The sequence below is a fragment of the Lissotriton helveticus genome, chromosome 11 (assembly GCF_964261635.1).
Source record: "Lissotriton helveticus chromosome 11, aLisHel1.1, whole genome shotgun sequence".
Classification (NCBI taxonomy): domain Eukaryota; kingdom Metazoa; phylum Chordata; class Amphibia; order Caudata; family Salamandridae; genus Lissotriton; species Lissotriton helveticus.
Window position 1 is genome coordinate 814,553,595 of NC_136072.1, and position 21,547 is coordinate 814,575,141.

Consider the following 21,547-nt stretch of genomic DNA (forward strand, 5'->3'; position numbering starts at 1 on the left):
CAAAAATGAGACTACCTGTATTTTTCTGGACCCTCTTTGAAGGTATATTTGTTGGGGAGATCAATGCAGTGCCTTTTGCAGTAATCAAGTTGGAGACAAAACACATGAGAACGTTAAGGCAATTTTGATGAAAGAGGTGAAGAAGTGATAGAACATATTTTAGAAGACAAAGGGGGCATAATGCAGATTCACCAATAGTATATATTTGGAGTGTAAATGAGATCTCACTGTTGAATAACACACCATTGCAGTGGGCTTGGACATTAATGTTAATCTAGGGAGTCAGATCAACACAAACGGACTGTTTAAAGGTACCAAAATAGAGTTATATTCAAGTAGATACCTCAAAATTATTATAGGGAGCATTTTTATTGATATTTGGGTATATAGTGAATGGATGTGCAGAGTTAGATTATAGGATACCTTTATTTCTGTTCAACTACAGTACTTGAATGTATTGTGATAGCATATAGCACTTTTAATCTGTAGACTGATCACTGTGCATGTAGTTAACCTTTGTTAGATAACAGGTTATTCTAAGTCAGCAGGTACATTGTAGGGCTTTGATGTACACTTGTGTGCATTGACGGCCGGTGGTGTGTATTCCTGGTGAAAGTGTGCACTGATGGCTGGAGATGTGTGTGTGTGCCTGTTGAAATCATGCACTGATGGCTGGGGGTGTGTGTGTGCCTGGCCGGCTGGTGGTGTGTGTGTCTGGTGGAAGCGTGCACTCATGTCTGGTAGTGTGTGTCTCTGGTGAAACTGTACCTTGACAGCTGGTGTTGGATGCCTGGTGAAAGCGTGCACTGATGGCTGGTGGTGTGTGTGACAGTTGAAAGTGTGCACTTCCCTTTCCGTGGTGTATGGCTGGTGGCAGCGTGCACTGATGGCTGGTGGTGTTTGTGGCCGGTGAAAGCGTGCACTGATGGTGTCTGTGCCTGGTGAAAGTGTGCACTAAGGGCCGGTGGTGTGTATGCCTGTTGAAAGCGTTCACTGATGGCTGGTGGTGTCTGTGTGTGTGTGTGCCTGGTGAAATAGTGCACTGACGGTCGGTGTTGTGTATGCCTGGTGAATGTGTGCACTGATGGCTCATGGTGTCTATGCCTGGTGAGAGTGTGCACTGACGGCCGTTGTTGTGTATGCCTGTTGAAAGCGTGCACTGATGTATGGTGGTGTGTGTGTGCCTGTTGAAAGTGTGCATTGATGGCCGGGGCTGTGTATATGCCTGGTGAATGCCTGTACTGATGGCTGATGGTGTATGTGCCTGGTGAGAGTGTGCACTGATGGCCGGTGGTGTGTATGCCTGGTGAAAGCGTGCACTGACGGCCGGTGGTGTGTATGCCTGGTGAAAGCGTGCACTGATGGCTGTTGATGTGTATGTATGTCTGGTGAAAGCGTGCACTGATGGCTGTTGGTGTGTGTGCCTGGTGAAAGCGTGCACTGATGGCTGTTGGTGTGTGTGTGTGTGTGTGTGTGCCTGGTGAAATGTATTGTAAAAGAGTGCACTGAGCTCACTTGACCCACTACTCTAAATGGTGCAATGCTACTGACTGTATTTTGTATTGTAGGGAAGCTTGCAATGGTGTTGTGTGCACTCTATATGCGAAAGAAGCTTGCAATGGTGCAGAGTTGTTCTGTGTAATTTTAGAGTGGTGGTGAGTGGTGCCTATTGTTAATATGGCGCTTGTGAATGATGATGTTTATTAATATGTATTGTGTGTTGTGTGTGTAATAGTTGTATTGACTGCCGTTTTTGATGTTTATGTATGTATTTAGAAAAAGAAATGGCGGACGCAATGCGTCCCCTTGACGCTACCTACGTGTAGTAGGTCAGTGGTCTAGTTTTTTTTGTTTTCCTCTTGCCAGTGTACCAGTTTTTATTGATTTTTTTTCAGCCAATCGGAGCGCTACGTTTTTGACGTTGCGTTTTGATTGGCGTGCGTCAACGGTGAAATTCCCCAGAAGATCGAGAATCGCGGGGCGCGGAAGGCGTGTTCTCGTTCCTGTGCTGTTGTTGCGTCGTTTGACAGGCGAGACTTTATTTCAAACAGTTTTTTTTAGTTAATTGAATGTACTATTGATAGTATGTATAAATTTATTAAAGAATATGATTTTTTTGTATAAAAATGTAAATCTTTTGTTCGCGACTGTATTAGTTTTTTGGTATTTACTTAAAATATAGTTAATTAACTGTTTATAAAGTTGATATATAATGTCTATGTTTGTGACAATTGTAATGTAATGTATTTATTGGTTGTGTTCGTATTTTTACGTACATGATCTGTATTTTCACTTAGAAGGGGTATGTACTTAGAGTATATTTATGTAATAATCGGATGTGCTAAGTTTTAATGATTTAAATTGTTTATTTTTACAATGACAATGTTTTAAAATTATAGGAGGCACAGTGTTTAATTGAAGGTGTGTAAATGTATACTTTTGCGAATGTAATTTATGTTTTTATTCTTCATTAACGAAATATGCGAATAATGTTAGGCAACTGCAAATGTGGATGTTTCTTTGTGTTTTAATTTGCAAATGTATGTTGACGTTATTTCCATTAATCCTTCTTTTATCTGTGTTGATTGTTTAGCTTTTAAATTTTTAGTTTTGTGAGTGTTACCTAAAGGTGTTAATAATGTACGTATTATGCGTTAGTTATGTGATTGTTAGCTAGTGTCGTTTTCAGTTACTTTGTGCGTAACAGATCTTGTGCATTTTTTTGTTATTTAGAATTTTCTTTTTGGCATTTTCTTTTTGTTGTTTGGCCTTAGTTTTGTAGTTGTTTGTCTAGGTCTAAAAAGGATAGCGTAGGTTCTTTTTAGGTCTCGTGACCTACAATGCGCGCAAGCGCATTTGGGATCGAGAATTCAAGTGCTCGATCGACTAGTGAAACCACTGCGGTTTCTTCACAGTGCATGTGAGGTCACGTGGCCACAAAAGCGGGTCACGTGACCACACAAGCACGCGCATCTCCCTATTCCGCCTGCATCAACTTCTCCTCCCGTCGCTCGTATTCCCGCCCCCCCACCAGGCTCTCCCGCGCTCCGGCCTCCGAGAGCTTCAAAGCTTCAAAGCTTCCCCGCCCACTGCTTCACACTTCACGGCCGGCAGGCCGTGAGATCCATTCCTTGCTTCCCGCGCTCCGGCCTCCGAGAGCTTCAAAGCATCAAAGCTTCCCCGCCCACTGCTTCACACGAGATCCATTCCTTTAAGACAGTTGGAAAAGCCCAGCCATCTGCAGTTCCTTGTAGCTTGTTCTAAATATTTGTGCTGTGCAACCATTGATAATGCCAATAGTCATAGTTGCTCGTAGGTGTTATTTTACCTGTGTTACATATGCATTGCTGCTTGTAGGTGTTATTTCATTTTTTTTTAAGTTGTTCACCGCTGCACAAATATATCGAAGCACTTTGCTGCTGGTCAAGCGCGCAACGCCATTAGGCTAAAAGGGATTCAGGCAACCCCCATCCGTCCTCTATGGCAGCTCCTGCTCCGGATGCTTCCCGGGCACACACACACAGCCCTAGTACTTGAAAGGTGTTATTGGCACACTATGCTAAAACCTACATTTTAGCTTATTTGTGCTTTGGGAGTGTTTTTATTAGTTGCGAATGCCTTCCATATGTTTAATTATTATTCGCACTACACTTTACCTAGGGCTTTAAGGGTGCCTGGTCCAAGTAGGTGCTGCAACATGTGCCGATCGGGCTCTCTGTTTTTACCGTCACCCTAGAGAGAAAAATCATAGTTTACCTTTGCAGCATTTAATGTTTTAAATTTTATTTGGTTTTTGGGCTATTGTATATTGTGCTAACTCGAACCTAAAGTATTGCACAGTTTTACATAGCCACTAGTTATTTTTTTCCTCTTATTAATCGTTGTGGCTTTGCATTATCTCCCTTAATGCAATGTATTGCTGGTTTTGACTCACTTAATTCCATGGATATAATTATCACATTGCTTAAACGTTGGGTTTGTGGTGAGCTTACCTTGAAACACTGTACTTGTTTAATAGGGTCATTTAGTTGTACATAATGTCTTCTGTGTTATATCTACAGTAACAAAAATACTTATAACACTTTTTTATTGCAACCTTTTAGCATGCTGCACAGCAGCCACACTGCTCTACAACACATCTTTAAAACATTGCCAGAGCCAATAGCTCTGGCTAAACACTTATGAGCACCTAAACACGAGACCTATTGGCAATGCCAATGCTTGTTTTTAAAGTAGTTGATGCGAAACTTTAATAATAGTGTGTAAAAAACTTGCTGTATAGTACTCGAAGAAAAAGAGCATGCTAGTTTAATAATGAGGTGAATTTTCTAAACGCCGGAAGTTGTCTGTAGGTGTTAATTGGAGGTGAAGATAGTTCCAGACAATGGACCCTTCAGAGTGAAGGCATCTTCTTTCAGCAAAGCATTATTGGTAGGTTTAAGTTGGCAGAAACATTTTGGATGTTTCCTATTTGTGGGTAAGCTGACATTTTCAGAAGGTTCTGAATCCGTGACCTGCGGGACTCCTGTGTAGTGCCTTGTGGACGATGCAACGATCCACAGTCTGAGCATGTGGTCTAAAGGGTGCTACCTGTAGCTTGGTTGCTTGATGATGAAAAAGTTGTGTGTGATAGTAATGTCCTAATCCAGTCTAGGAAGGTTCACCGCAGGAGCAGGGTGCCTCTGTGGGGGAGAACAAGAATTTGCAAGAGTCCGCAAAGTAAGCTTAGGTGATAAAAGACACAATTGATTACGCCCTTGACAGTAGGAATGAAAGTGAAGCATAATATTAGAACGTTTATATTCAAACCTGAAAATAGTCTATTATCATCCCTACCGATGGCATGCATTTCTTGGACGGTGGTGTGAACACAGTGCGTTGTATAACTGACTTTACGTCTCACACATTAGTGAAAGGCATTGATAAAATCAAGCAAGAAATTTTTGGTCCTTGTTAAGTACACTTTGGGCAGTGCACCTTCGCCTGAAAATGGGCACTGCTACATTGCAAGAACTTGGAAGGACTCCAGGGCAGGTGTGATAGCAGTGACTCTTTTCAGGCCAAACATGAGACAACCTGTATTGTTCTGGACCCTCTTTGAAGCTATATTTGTTGGGGAGATTAATGCAGTGCCTCCTGCAGTAATCAAGCTGGTGACAAAACACAAATGAGAACGTTAAGGCAATTTGATGAAAGAGGAGAAGAAGTGATAGAACATATCTTTGAAGACAAAGGGGGCATAATGCAGATTCACCAATGGTATATATTTGTAGTGTAAATGAGATCTCACTGTTGAATAACACACCATAGCAGTGGGCTTGGACATTAAGGTTAATCTAGGGAGTCAGATCAACACAAACGGACTGTTTAAAGGTACCAAAATAGAGTTATATTCAAGTAGATACCTCAAAATTATTACAGGGAGCATTTTTATTGATATTTGGGCATATAGTGAATGGATGTGCAGAGTTAGATTATAGGATACTACAGTACTTGAACGTATTGTGATAGCTTATAGCACTTTTAATCTGTAGACTGATCACTGTGCATGTCGTTAACCTTTGTTAGATAACATGTTATTGTAAGACAGCAGGTACATTGTAGGGCTTTGATGTACACTTGTGTGCATTGATGGCTGCTGGTGTGTGTTCCTGGTGAAAGCGTGCAATGACGTCTGGTGGTGTGTACCTTGTGGAAGCGTGCACTGATGGCTGGTGGTGTTTGTGCCCAGTGAAAGCGTGCACCGATGACTGATGGTGTCTGTGCCTGTTGAGAGTGTTCCCTGATGGCCGGTGGTGTGCATGCCTGTTGAAAGCGTGCACTGATGGCCAGTGGTGTGTATACCTGGTGAAAGCGTGCATTGATTGCTGGTGGGGTGTGTGTGTGCCTGGTATAAGCGTGCACTGACGGCCGGTGGTGTGTATGCCTGGTGAAAGCGTGCACTGACGGCCGGTGTTGTGTATGCCTGGTGAAAGCGTGCACTGATGGCTGTTGGTGTGTGTGTATGCCTGGTGAAAGCGTGCACTGATGGCTGTTGGTGTGTGTGCCTTGTGAAAGCGTGCACTGATGGCTGGTGGTGTGTGTGTGTGTGTGTGTGTGTGTGTGTGTGTGCCTGTTGAAATGTATTTGAAAACTGTGCACTGAGCTCACTTGACCCACCACTTTAAATGGTGCAATGCTGCTGACTGTATTCTGTATTGTAGGGAAGCTTGCAATGGTGTTGTGTCCACTCTATATGCGAAAGAAGCTTGCAATGGTGCTGAGTTGTTCTGTGTAATTTTAGACTGGTGGGGAGTGGTGCCTATTGTCAATATGGCGCTTGTGAATGATGTTGTGTTGGTGCAAAGTGATGCTGTGGTGGTGGTGTTGTTGAGTGGTGCTTGTGGTGGTGCAGAGTGCTGCTGTGTTGGTGCAGAGTGATATTGTGGTGGTGCTGAATGATGCTGTTGTGGTGGTGTGGAGTGATGCTGGTGTGTTGCAGAGTGATGTTAGTGTGGTGCTGAGTAATGCTGTTGTGGTGATGAGTGGTGCTGTGGTGGTGATGAGTGCTGCTGTGTTTGTGTTCACTGATCACCACCACACCATAACTCTGCACCACAAAAGTAGCACTTATCACAACAACTGCAGCACTGAGCCCCACCAATGCACCACGCAGCAACACCACAGTATCACTCAGCACCCCCACAGTACCACTGAGCACCAACACAGCATCACTCTGCACCACCACAGCCGTACTTAGCACAACAACAGCATCATTCATCAACACTACTGCACTACTCAACAGCAACAAAGCATGCTTTTATACCTGTTATTGTGTGTGCCACGTTGAAACATGTGGTGAAAGCGTGCACTGACGGCCGGTGGTGTGTATGCCTGGTGAAAGCGTGCACTGATGGCTGTTGGTGTGTGTGTATGCCTGGTGAAAGTGTGCACTGATGGCTGTTGGTGTGTGTGTATGCCTGGTGAAAGCGTGCACTGATGGCTGTTGGTGTGTGTGCCTGGTGAAAGCGTGCGCTGATGGCTGGTGGTGTGTGTGTGTGTGTGTGTGCCTGGTGAAATGTATTGTAAAACTGTGCACTGAGCTCACTTGACACACCACTCTAAATGGTGCAATGCTGCTGACTGTATTCTGTATTGTAGGGAAGCTTGCAATGGTGTTGTGTGCACTCTATATACGAAAGAAGCTTGCAATAGTGCTGAGTTGTTCTGTGTAATTTTAGACTGGTGGTGATTGGTGCCTATTGTCAATATGTCGCTTGTGAATGATGTTGTGTTGGTGCAAAGTGATGCTGTGGTGGTGTTGTTGAGTGGGGCTTGTGGTGGTGCAGAGTGCTGCTGTGTTGGTGCAGAGTGATATTGTGGTGGTGCTGAATGATGCTGTTGTGGTGGTGTGGAGTGATGCTGGTGTGTTGCAGAGTGATGTTAGTGTGGTGCTGAGTAATGCTGTTGTGGTGATGAGTGGTGCTGTGGTGGTGATGAGTGCTGCTGTGTTGGTGTTCACTGATCACCACCACAGCATAACTCTGCACCACAACAGTAGCACTTATCACAACAACTGCATCACTGAGCCCCACCAATGCACCACGCAGCAACACCACAGTATCACTCAGCACCCCCACAGTACCACTGAGCACCAACACAGCATCACTCTGCACCACCACAGCCGTACTTAGCACAACAACAGCATCATTCATCAACACTACAGCACTACTCAACATCAACAAAGCATGCGTTTATACCTATTATTGTGTGTGCCACGTTGAAACATGTAGTGATGGCAGACAACTATTGTATAGTTAGCTGTTCGTTTGTGTGCCTGGCGAAATGTAGCTGCAACTGCTATTGGTATGTATGGTGATGTGGTACTTGTTTATGGTTTTCTTAAATCAATATACCCACCCCCAAATAAAATGACCATGCAAGTGGATATTTAGAAATTTGTATATTTATTTTTACCAAACAAAAACAGCATTTATTTATTTAACTTTGTACATTTATGTTTTTTAGAATTGGTCATTCTAAACTTAAATTTTCCTCTGATTTTTCTTTAACAATGTTAGTAATTTTGCCATTGCAAAATATAACTTCACATATTTGAGGCAAATAATGAATTAGTGCTTCGCCAATGTCGTCCACCTCTTCGTCCAACATAAACCACTGTATAAGTGTTTGATTTTGAATGTCCATTGATTGGTAAATATCGGTGTTGGTTATTTTTGTTGTTATAGTGCTCCAATCTCCGTTTGTGCTTTCCACTCCATATATTTCCACGTCGATTGTTTCTTGTGGTGCCGTTGTTACCTGTTGTAGTAAATAAACACATAGTTAGTTTTTTTTTCCCTAAAGTTTTTATTCTTAAACTAATGTTTTTGATTGTGCGTTTGAGTTTGTGTACGTGTTACAGTGTGTGTCAGAGAGAGAGTGTGTTGGAGAGAGAGCATGTGTTGGAGAGAGAGAGTGTGTTGGAGAGAGAGAGAGTGTGTTGGAGAGAGAGAGAGTGTGTTGGAGAGAGAGAGAGAGTGTGTTGGAGGGAGAGAGAGTGTGTTGGAGAGAGAGAGAGTCTGTTGGAGACAGAGAGAGTGTGTTGTAGAGAGAGTGTGTTGTAGAGAGAGTGTGTTGTAGAGAGAGAGTGTTGTAGAGAGAGAGTGTTGTAGAGAGAGTGTGTTGTAGAAAGAGAGTGTTGTAGAGAGAGAGTATTGTAGAGAGAGAGTGTTGTAGAGAGAGAGTGTTGTAGAGAAAGAGTGCTGTAGAGAGAGAGTGTTGTAGAGAGAGAGTGTGTGGGAGAGAGATAGTGTGTGGGATAGCTAAAGAGTGTGTTGTTGAAAGAGAGAGAGTGTGTGTGTGAGAGTGATAGAGTAAGTGGGTGTGTGAGAGAGAGTGTGTTCCTTACTTTTATTTTGCAGTGCCTTGTCGTGTTTAATATCTTCTGTCCATTAAATTCATGTACTGTGACATGAGTTAACATCACATATTCGCCAATATTTATTGTGAATAGAGTAGCTTCCCTCCTAATGTGACTTTGATGTCATCAGTGGAATCTTTTAAGGTAATACATTTTAGCGCTGTATTTTGTCCATTGATGAGCACATTTTTACTTTCCTCTTCCTAAAAAAAATATATATTTTTTTTTCATTACAAAAGCACCGAAGTCAGAGTTAATAATTGGTCAAGCATTGAAGACATAGTGAATAAGGGCTATTGTTCTGTCCAAATTAACGTAGTTTTTCCCAAGCATGTCAAAAAAAGATTAACTTTGATGTCTGAGTACAGTGCTCATCTTTAAACACCTAACTACTTAACATTTATAAATGCTGTGTACATTTTTCACTCCTATTTACACACAGTGTTAATTGTTAATATTTGCCTGCTGTACAGATCATTTATTATTGATAGAATGCCTCACAAACATAAGTAAATCTACTGTGTTACAGAGACCACACACACAACTCCACACACTCAAAAATAAATAACATCTAAGCACCAAATAGTACACACACACACAAGCACACTGACAAAGCCAAAATAAATATTGACAATGGCACAGACAACACCACACACACTAACAGATAACACAAGCAGCGAGACACACAGTACAAAACACATATACTTACTTCTGAAATGGTCCCACACACTCTCATAAGCGTTTTAACAGTTGTACGCTTTATTTCTTTAATTGGAGAAGCAGATGGTGCAGGCGGCTGCAAAATGTTTTCAGCTTTTTGTATTAGCGATTGATTTAGAGGCATTGAAGGAAATTTTGTTACTTTGCTTTGCTTTGTAATAAGAATTGTGTTATTTTTAATTTAAAAAATGCGTATTAGTAGGCCGCAGTTGTTTTGTGTCTGCTGATATAAACTTTCTTGGTAGCACGTCGCTTTAATTGTTCCAGTTTTATCAGCTAGAGCCAAATGAAATAGAACTTTATTTTCTTGTTTGGCGTTCTTGTAATTTGTTTTACTTGAGCACTTGATAACATTAACTCTGATGGGTTTTTCATAAGGTTTGTTGTCATTGGTGGTAATGTTAGAGATTTCTTCAATAGTCAACATCTGAAATAGAAATATATGTTACAAACAATGTTAAATACAAATCCATAGTGCTTTATGATCACTGTAATAGCATTCTAATGTACCATAATTTTGAAGTATGTCATTAGTATATATATATGATCTAAGATAGATTGGTAGTCGGTTGTGTAAGTGTCTATAAGTTGTGTACATTGTAACTTTGTCTCAAAGAACCCAATTAGTTTGTTAGTTTGTGAATTGCTTAGAGATACATCCACATTGAAATCTCCCATAATGATGAATTTGTGTTCTGGGTAAAAATTAGTGATAATGGTAATGAATTCCAAAAGATCAGTAATAGGTTTATGTGGTGGTTTGTATACTATAATAATAAGGTAATCTGTGCTATTAATATGTAATGTAAAATGTAAAATGTCTATCCCTTGGTGTGTTTCATAAATAGGTAATATACAAAGATCTTTCTTGTAGTACAGTATCATCCCATTGTTAGTGTTGTATGTATGAAATTTAGCAAATATAATATGATGATATTGTTCTACAGTAAAATCATTTTCAGTTGACTTCCTTGTTGTGTTGATCTCAGTTAAGCAAATAATGTCTGCTTGCATCATGTTACTATCAGCTATTATTGATGTGAAATGCTTCTGAAGTGATTGTATATTGTGTTTTATAATATTGAAATGTGCCGTGTATGTATCTAATTGTGGGATAGTTATTTCAAGTTGCATTTCGGTCCTTAATCTTTCCATTTCCTCATTAACTTTTGGGTGTATTATAATTTTAGTTTCATCAAAGTTTTGAACATATACGTACTGTATACATTTTGCTCTGCTTATAGCAACATAATGTAAATGATGAATTTTGCTGTTATTAAAGTGTATATAAAGTGGTTCTATAGTGTCCCCTTGTGTGCGATGTATAGTACGCGCTGATGCTTGTCGTAAAGGAAATTGTTTGCATATAACAGTAATAAATTTCTTTGTGTATTGGAAATGTCTAGCTATAGCATGTATTGGTGTCCATGACTTTTCTAATTGTGCATGATATAAATGCTTATATTCTTGCCTTGCTTGTTGCCCAACACTAATATTGTCAAATGATACCCAAACGATAAAAGGTGTATTGTTAATAATTTCAACAAATTGTACTATACCAGTTGCGCCATTAGTTAAACCATCATTTACATCCACATTGCAAGTTAAATCATAACGGAGTTGTAAAGCAATGTGTGATGTATGTGCAAGTCCCATAGTTTTGGTTGGATCCTTAGGCAATTGTTTAAGTATAGTTTTTTAACATTTTCTGACACATCTGAACTCACAGTATCGTTAGCTACTGTTATATACACTGGATATTCCTTGCTATGTTTCTCCAAAACAAGTCTGTTAATTTCATTTACTTCGACATTAGTAGACATGATATATGGTATTGTTTCCAAGAGACTCTCATCAGGTGGCATTTCTCTTTGCTTAATTAGTAGAATATCTTCTTTAGTATGCTTCCCTTCTCTTAATCTGTTTAGTAGTTCTGCAAATTGTAGATCTTCTTTTTGACACATAATCTTAGTTAATTCAAATAGTTTAAAATGTTCTTTTCATAAGTTAATACTTAAAGAGCCATACAAATTAGTAGACTCCTAAAAAATGTATCTGTCAAAAACAGGTTTCAATTGGTAAAAGTCACCAATAGTTAAAATTGAAATTCCTCCAAATGGTTCATTTGACGATTTTATTTCTTGTAGCCTGTTATGTATAAAATTGAACATAGTTCGACCCACCATTGAAATTTCATCTATAATAAGAACTTTAACATGCATCATTTGCATTTGCAGAGAAGTTCTATTTTCATGAGTTAGTGGTTTATAATTAAAATTTTGTGAGACAGGTATTTTGAAAGTACTATGCAATGTTTTCCCAGAATATTATGTGCTGTTTTGCCTGTTGGAGCAGTAAGTAAGACATATATATTATCTGGATTTTCACCTGCCTTTGTATTATAGTAGCGTAGTAATGTTTGATGTAGTGCAGTTATTAGAAAGCTTTTACCAACACCAGCCCCACCTGTGCAAAAAGTATAGCATGGAGTACTTTTAGTTTTTAACAAATACAAGTGATGGTAAACAAAATTGAGTTGTTCACCAGTTAAGTTTTGCATTATATTTTGGTATTTATCATCAGGTAGAATGGAGTTAGTTAAGCTTGGTTCTTCAGTTATTGTTCTAATTCCTAAATCTAATGACAAATCATATAGATGTTGATTTTCTTTATTGTTCCCTTCATCACATACATTTCCTGTTGGTATTAATAGAGGTGATAGACGAGGGGATATTAGATTTTCATTACACTCTTCATTACTAATGTTTCTAACCTCCCCGTGATTATGGTTATAGATTTTAACTTGTGAATCAACAACATTTTTAACTTGTAGATACCTTTTATAGTAAGTGTCATTGTTTACGATAATTTTATGTTCTTCTCTCCATGGATAGTGCAACATTAATAGTTCTCTATAATAATCTTCAGGCTCATTGTCTTTGTTAAATCTGCAATAGCGTATAATTTTTCTCTGTTTGCGTTTACTTAAAGCATACTTGCTATTTATATTCTGCATTCCTACATCCTCTTCAGTACATTCTATTTCTATTTCTTCCTCATCTGAGCTGTAAAAGTTTCTTTCAGCAAGTAAATCTTCAGAATCATTTATTTCTCTGGTATATTTTTTTTGTGGCAGAGTTAAAATTTGAAGCATAATCAGCTAAAGTACACATTTCTAATGATTTTGGCCTCTTGCAGTACTTAGCAAGAATATTTTCACATTGAATGTCAGTAGAATTTTCTGGCAAAGAATTAATAGTTTCCATATCTCGTATTAAATACGTTCTTTTTTCAGGACGGCTAGTATTAATAAATATAAATGCCTGTGAACTTTTCCGTAATGGGATCTGAAGAATGAGATCTGCTGCTTCTTGAGCACTCATTTCTGTGCAGTTGAGGAATTTGTTCCCTATGTGTTTAAGTTGGTCTTTGACATTACTATTGTTTTTCACTTCTTTAGCAGCTTGTGCAATAAGTTTGCTAATTCCTCTTTGCGATTTGCTGATATATGAAATAATATAGACTGCACAAGCATAAGCATCTAGTATAAACTGCAAGTCTATGTTTGCTCGCCAAGCTTTCAAAATTGTACTATTGTAGTTATTAATGAAGCATTCATCTGGTGTTCTTTGTAAGAAAATTGTTGGCTTTTCTAAACTAGTTTGTATAGAAGTTCTATATTCTTTATCATCCATCTTAATAACCCCTAAAAATTCATCAAAAGAAAGTGTGCTAAAAGTTGCAGTATTCATTGCTTCATGGATACGTTTTAGATTATCTTTCCATTGCCTATCTGTCCCTTCAAGTGTCAATGGCTTTAATATGAGAGTATTTGACATGGATATTTTGGGTATTGATATTTACATGTTCTTTTTTCTTTTCGACGGCAATTTTTAGTGTGCCCATGCCTTTGTAAATTTATTAAAGGCTGTAAAACAGTGTCATCTGACTTATTACATTTAATATATTGGTCAATAAAAACATTGACATCCTCCAATGGTGACACACCATAGAGGGGTGCATTTTTTACCCATAGTAATGCATGTATATGTGGAGAACCTCTTTGTTGGAATTCGACTCTGTAAAAGTAGTCTACTATTTCCCCAATTGGATTTGTCCCGTTCATCAAAACACAATTAAACAATTTCCTAACTTGATAGTCAAACTGTCTAGCACATGTAATAGGATCTTCTTGTATTAATCTACATTTTGTTTCCCAAGACATGTTATTAAATTCCTCTTCTGTGCATTCATTTAAGTTTTTAACTCGCAATAATATATTGATTAAATGGTGCCATTTTGTTTCAGCAGTAGATAAAGTTTAAAAAAAGGTGGTATGCCAAGTTGTCTTATCATAGCAAAAAGGTCTCTTTTACAACTTTCCCAATATGGAGGTGAACTGCGTATAGTTTTCAAAACTTTATAACCTTCATTAAACTGGAACAAATTTTCAATATTATATTTTATGTAATAGTTTTACCATCTGTATAATTTTTCCTTATAGAAATAATAATTTTCCCTTGAATTTGCTTAATATGTAATTTTTTAAGTTTAAAGAAAACATTAGTCATACTTTTTGCTACTCTTCTATCATGACTTCTTAATTCCCATTGACAAATAGTACTATAATGTACCGGTATATGTCTTTCCTTATTGTTTGGCCTTTGTTCCCCACAAAAAATTGTAGGGAAAGCCAAAAATTCTGAATCTTTATCCTCATATAAACCTCTTGGTGTATTATATTCAGCTGAAGCTAAACTTAATACATTTACCCTATTACTGGTAATAGTTTCATTAGTTAACATAGTATCTAAATTCCCTGCTTCCATGTTGTCAGAAGTATCTGAAGAATAGCTTGTTCTGAAGTATCAGTTACATTGATATTTCTGGAGGTATATACTCCCAGTCAGGGTTACTTGTCACACCATATTCATTAAACATGACACTATTGGCTGCTAACCATGTAGCTGCCTTTTTAACGGTGTTTGGGCTAATATTTTCATAATGTGTGTGCGATTTATACATTAAATTTCTTTTCAATTTCACTGGGATGGTCATGGCATCATTAATTTGCCTTGGTAAAATGGTAACTGTTGTCATTACATCTGCAGGTACATTAACTACAGCACCTGATAATGATTTTTGAAATCCACGTGGTAAACTACGAATTTGTAAAAAAGCTATCCTAGGAGAAACTAATCGTTCTTCTAAATCGTATAATTCTAATTCAATTGGTACATTTGGAAACGCCATGCCATTTAGAACTGAACATGGTGGTATTTTATCTTTTCTGATGTAAGCATAGCAAGTCATACAAATTAAATTTGTTTTCTTGCTACTAATGTCACACCTTTTAAACTTGTCTGTTTCACAAACCGTGAGTGTACTTTTTATTGTTTGTTTATGCCACAACTGATTGCAAATAGTACAAACGTACTCTGGCCCATGCAATATTTCACGATGGAATTTATTAATAATTAAATGCATTTGTTTATTTGCTTTGCGTTTTTGTACCAGCGGTAAACTTACAGTTGGTCTGTTTTCTTCAACACCTTTATTTCCAAGATTGACAAGGGCTCCTAGTGCAGCATTAGTATTTTTCCTTTTTTTCACACTAGGTTCAGAAAGGCTCAAGTTATCTGGGTTGATTCGAGACTGTTTATTTGTCTCCAGAATAGAACTACTTGTTCCTGGGAAATGACTTTCCTTACTAGTATTGCTATTAGTCCTCTTACTTTGAATCCCTAAAGCGTCTGAAGAAAGTAAATTTGCTTCAAAAATACAATTTACAGTCACTTGAGTAGTATGTACAAAGATTTCATTAACTGGAGTTAAATGACTGTTTTTCTTGTGAACTCTAAGTGCTCTTTGGAATGTTTGTTTCAAAATGTTCTTTATATCTATTGGTGTTAATTCAAATGGTACGTAATCCTGAGACGGATTTAGATTTTTTTTTGCTAGATTTACAACATATTCCAAAAGTCCTTCAAAACTTTTTATTTCTAGAGTTACACATGTTCCATTTGAATGAGGCATGCCTTCATTGTCCCTGCTATGTGAATCAAATACAAAGTATGTTTGCATATTTCTGAAAATAGAAATTACATTTACACTCATACAAAGTAGTACCCCACAGTACTTAGAAAGACCTAAATGTAATGCTGTGCTAATATCTGGATAGTCTTTATCAAAAGGTTTAAGGACCTTACCATAGTAAGGGGTGTGTAGCGTAAGTGAATAAAACTTTTTATTGTGCTCTATATATTTTGGCAAATCATCAGGATGCATAAGTGTTTCTTTGTTAATAGAATGCATTTGTAGATATAAAGCATCTCCGTGGTCCATTATATAATTTAGATAGTTGGAGTTCCATGTATTAACTGGTTTGCATACATTGTGCAAAATAGCAAAAGTACTATTTGGTAAGCATTGCTTCCCTTTTGATTTACTATTACATTTTGTATTACCTTGATGGTAACTGGCTTTTAAGCATCTATGCATGTTATTTTTTACTCCCTTTACTTTATTACTCTGAAGTATATTCACTTAAGTAAGGCAAAGTACTTTTAAAAGCACTATTGATTTTTTTTTTAAACGAATAATATTATTTACCTTGATTTGTGGGTGATTGTACCTCGCTAGAATAATCTGAAATGAGAGTAACGTTAATTGTTAGAATATGCTTAACATTAAATAACACTTTAAATACAAAAACAAAACAGGGAATGCAATAGCAGCTTCCAAATGTTGTATAGTTATGTCTCAGAGTGTGACAGAGGGCATGATAATGAGACTGCATGTTGGGTATTGTGCCTGATGGGTAGAGTATGTGATGGACAGACTGCATTATGTGCTTAGTATATAATGTGTTAGAGTGTTTGTAAAAGTGTGTGTGAGAGTGAGTGTGGTTGAAAATGTGCGTGCGAGTGATAATGGGTGTGTGTGAGAGAGAGAGTGTGTGTGTCTGAGAGCAAGAGAGTGTGTGTGAGTGAGAGATAGTGTGTAATAGATTGTGTGTGTGTGACAGTTTGTGGTTTTATGACCAACTTTGTAGTGAGAAAGTGTGTGATGTGTAGAGTGTATGCTTGTTGTCCTGCATAATGAGTAGAGTGCGTGAAGTAGAGAGAGAATGATGGAAGTGAGATATATAGAATTTTTTTTTCTAAAATGAGGGTGAGAGAGAAGAAGCATGAGAAGTAGGAAGAGAAAGATAGGAAGCATGAAAGTGAGAGAGCCAGTTAAAGTAAGTGGGATATATTTTTGGAAAAAGGTGAGTGAAAGGGATTTGAAAAAACGCATCATTCAGACAAAGGAAAGTTGTGAGGGAGGATAGTGAGCGGGGAAGTGGGTGAGATGTAGCATGCGAGAGAGAGGAAGAGTGTGAAAGTCAATATCCAAACTCTTTTTTTTGTATAAAATTGTCAGTAAGAGCATGCCCCCCCCCCCCAAATTAAACTGTGACAGTATTTAACGGTGGTAGTAGGAAGCGAGGCATAGCATCATGCATGCAAAATGTGGGAGTGAACTGTTGTAGGGAAGTAGAGCAAAGGGTATGGGAGTCAACAACACAGATAGCATGAGGATGGTTATAGTGTGAACAGAGCATGTGCAAAATAAATGTTATTTTAAATTCAAAAGCGTTACTGAGATGTGGCAAAGTGTTGTGAGATTTGTGTGCCAAAGGATGGAGCAGTGGAGTAGCAACGAAAGGCTGTGCAGGGAGGGGACAATTGTGTGTAAATAGCACTTGCGTACTATGAGATGTGGATAAGTTGTGTGAGCTGCCTGTGCAAAAGGAGGGAGGAGCTGTCTTGGAACGAGAGTCTGTGTAGTCATGGGACAATTGTGTGGTGAGATTTAGTGTACGTGTTCTGTGCTGTGTGTGTAACTTTTTGTTCATTAGCAAATGATGCGTTTTTTTAGAGGCAAGTTTTTTTTGTAGATGTAGCAAAGTGGTGTGATGTGTGTGTGCCTTAGGAGGAAGCAACAGAATAGTCACAGGATACTGTGAAGAAGAAAAGAAGGAGGAACGTAGTGTGAGTCAACAAGACGGCCAGCATGAGGATGGCTATAGTGTGCAAATATATTTTGGTAAATATGCGTCTATTTCTATTGCCAAGAATAATTATATTTGCTGGTAAAAGCGTTATTGAGATGTGGCGAAGTGTTGTAACCTGTGTGTGAAAAATGAGTATGTAACGTAGTATAAACGATAGGCTGTGCAGGCATGTGATTATTGTGTGTAAAAAAGACTTGCATATTATGCGTTATATTGCATGAAAAAAGCATTTGTTAGATGTGGCGAAGTTGTGTGAGCTGCCTGTGTAAAATGAGTGAGCAGCGGAGTAGCAACGAGAGTGTGTGCAGGCATGTGACGATTGTGTTTTGAAATGTAGTGTACGTGTTCTGTGCTGTGTTTGGCTAAGTTGTGTATTGTTTGAAAAGTAATGTTAAGTTCGATGCAACTGCGTTTTAGAGATGTGGCGAAGTGATGTCATGACATGTGTGTGCCTTAGGAGCGAGCAGCGGATTAAGCACAAGATACTGTGTGTATAAAAGGAATGACTAAGGGTGTGGTAGTTAACAACACGGACAGCTGGAGGAAGCCTATAGTCTCAAATTAGCATTTGTAAAAAAAATTCAGGCAAAAGCGTTAGTGAAATCTTGCGAAGTGGTGTGAGCGGTGTGTGGAAAAGGAAGGAGGAATGGAGTAGGAACGAAAGGCTGTTCAGGCATGGGTAAAATGTGTGTAAAAAACACTTGCATAGTAGGCGTTAATTTTCATGCAAAAGCGTTTTGGACAGGTGGCGAAGTGGCGTGAGCTGCATGTGCAAAATGAGTGAGCAGCGGAGTTGGAACGAAAGTGTGTGCAAGCAAAGGACGACTGTGTATTGAGATGTAGTGTACGTGTTCTGTGATGTGTAGCACACGGACTGCTGGAGGGAGGCTATAGTATCCAAATAGCATTTTATTAAAAAACTTTTCTTTGCAGCCAAAAGCATTAGTGAGAGGTGTGTTAGTCAACAATAAATACAGCTGTAGGCAGGCTACAGTATTTAAATAGCACTTGCTAAAAAAGTTTATCTTTGCAGGGAAATGCGTTAGTGATATGTTTAGAAGTAGTGTGACCTGTGTGTTGGCAAAAGGAGGGAGCAGCGGAGTAGGAACGATAGGCTGTGCAGGCATGGGAGTATTGTATGTACAAAGCATTGGCATTTTAGTAGTTAATTTGCAGCCAAAATCGTTCAAGAGATGTGGCGAAGTGGTGTGAGCTGCCTGTGCTAAATGAGTGAGCAGCAGAGTAGGATCACGAGTGTGTGCATGCATGTGACGAATGTGTGTTGAGATGTAGTGTACGTGTTGTGTGATGTGTGGCAAAGTTGTGTATTGTTTGCAAAATATTTGTAAGTTCGATGCAACAGCGTTTTAGAGATGTGGCGAAGTGGTGTGATCTGTGTGTGCCTTAGGAGGAAGCAGCGGAATAGGCTCAAGATACTGTGTGGATAAAAGGAGGGACGAAGGGTGTGGTAGTCAACAACACGTACTGCTGGAGGAAGTCTATAGTATTAAAGCCGCATGTAAAAAAAAATTGTTTCCAGGCAAAAGCGTTAGTTAAATGTTGCAAAGTGGTGTGAGCTCTATGTTAAAAAGGAGGGAAGAGCGGAGTAGGAAGGATGGGCTGTGCAGGCATGGGACAAATGTGTTTAAAATGCTTGTGCATATTAGCCGTTAATTTGCATGAAAAATCGTTTCGGAGATGTGGCGAAGTAGTGTGAGCTGCCTGTACAAAATGAGTGAGCAGCGGAATAGGAACGAGAGTGTGTGCAAGCATGGGACGAATGTGTGTTGAGATGTAGTGTACGTGTTCTGTGATGTGTAGCACACAGACAGTTAGAGGGAGGCTATAGTACCCAAATATAATTTGCTCAAAAAGTGTTTCTTTGCAGCCAAAAGCGTTAGTGAGATGTGGCGATGTGGTGTGATCTGTGTGTGCCTTAGGAGGGAGCAGAGAACTAAGCACGGAATACTGTGTGAATGAAAGGAGGGACTAAGAGTGTGGGAGTCAACAACACCGACAGCTGGAGGAAGGATATAGTTTAAAAAAAAAACACTAGTGTGCGTTCAGCTGACTGTATGAGGTTCTGTAAAGTGTGTGTAAGTGATGTGATCAGTGGAGGAGAGAGTAGAGTGTAATAGTACTGTATGGCATGTTCTCCTGTAAACACAACTAACGTATCACCTAAAAGACACTGTTAATCAGATGACAACCTTAACATCCCCATGTACTTACCTAAATTATTATGTTGGTTAGAGATCACAACTTGAACAGAATGTATTGAAAACAGTCTCTGTTGTATCTGTAAAAGAAAAAGTATAATTTGTAAACATGTATCACCTCCTTAGTAGATGCTAAGTAGAGTATGAGCGAGAGAGTTTGGGTGAGGTAAAGAAAACGCCTACTTTTTTAAATTATTGTTGATATGGCGAGGGAGTTAGAGGAAGCATGAAAAGGAGGGGAAGAGAGAAAAAGAGAGGAATCATGAAAGAGAGTGAGAGAAAGAAAGGAATAAAAATAAAGGTAAGAGAGAGTGCAGTGAAAGGGACAGAAAAGAGTGAAGGTGAAAAAGCGAAGTTTATCAAGTGGAGAGATACAGGGGAGAAGGTGTAGAGGTAGCAAGCGAGAAGATGAGAGGAGAAAGAGATATCAAAATGTAGAGACGAATAAGTCAGTAATAGCTGAAAAATAATCAATGACAAGTCTTGTACGAAAATAACTACAAATGCACTTACATTATAAAATTGTCGCGTAGTGTCTTTGAATATGTAGTCTTTGGAGCAAATACAGCGTCGTTCCGTCGGGCACTGTTGTCTTTCTGCACACGAAAAAGGCTATGGCTCCAAATGACCCTTTCCTCATCTTAAATAGGCTCAACTGTTGAAATTTGCTGGCAAGGTGTTTGAAAGTGGACAAAGGATGAAAGGTAAATCCCCTTCCCTTGCCCCAAGGAGATGTCTCCAAAGATAATGTGTCTAACTTCCAAGTGTGTAAATTTGAATGTGTATGTAGATGTAGTTTCGATTGTGGAGCCACTAGCGACTTTCCAGGCTCCTTCACGCAACACTTGTTAATTTACCTGTCTCCCCCCACGCAGCAACGAACAAGCAACAATGAGCATTTCTAATGTAATTTTCCCAACTGTTAATATCTCAACGTAACTTTTTAAATAAATAATTACTAAACTAATAAAAGGTGAAAATGGTACGTGAGGCTAAAGTTAATGTATAAATATAGCACCCTTGGAGTCCTAAATTTGACGTGAAAATTTAGAGCTAGTTATTTCTAAAGAAATGCAAGTATAATAAAGGAGCACTTGCAACACTAATATCTCAAAGTAATTGTAACTTTAGAATCTAGCCATCAGTTCTGTGTCATATAAAACGATGCATAGTGTTGGTGTGTGTGCATGTGCTAAGCATATAGTGACGGATGGTGTTATGTGTAGATGGTTGGTAACTGCACAAACAACTAGCGGACTGAGGGCTGTGTGCACTGAGTGAGGGCTGTGTGCACTGAGAGTGATGGCTGAGTGCACTGAGTGAGGGCTGTGTGTAGTGTAAGTGAGGGCTGTGTGCACTGCGAGTGAGGCATTGGTGCAGTGTGACTGAGGGCTGTGTGCACTGTGAGTTAGGGGCTGTGTGCACTGAGTGTGTGCAGTATGCACTGAGTGCGGACTGTATGCAGTGTGATTGAAGGCTGTGTACACTGAGTGAGGCCTGTGTGCAGTGTGAGTGAGGCCTGTGTGCAGTGGGAGTGAGTGCTGTGTGCACTGAGTGAGGGCTGCTTGCACTGAGTAACGCCTGAGTGCAGTGTGAGTGAGTCCTGTGTGCAGGGCAAGTGAGAGCTGTGTGCACTGATTGAGTGCT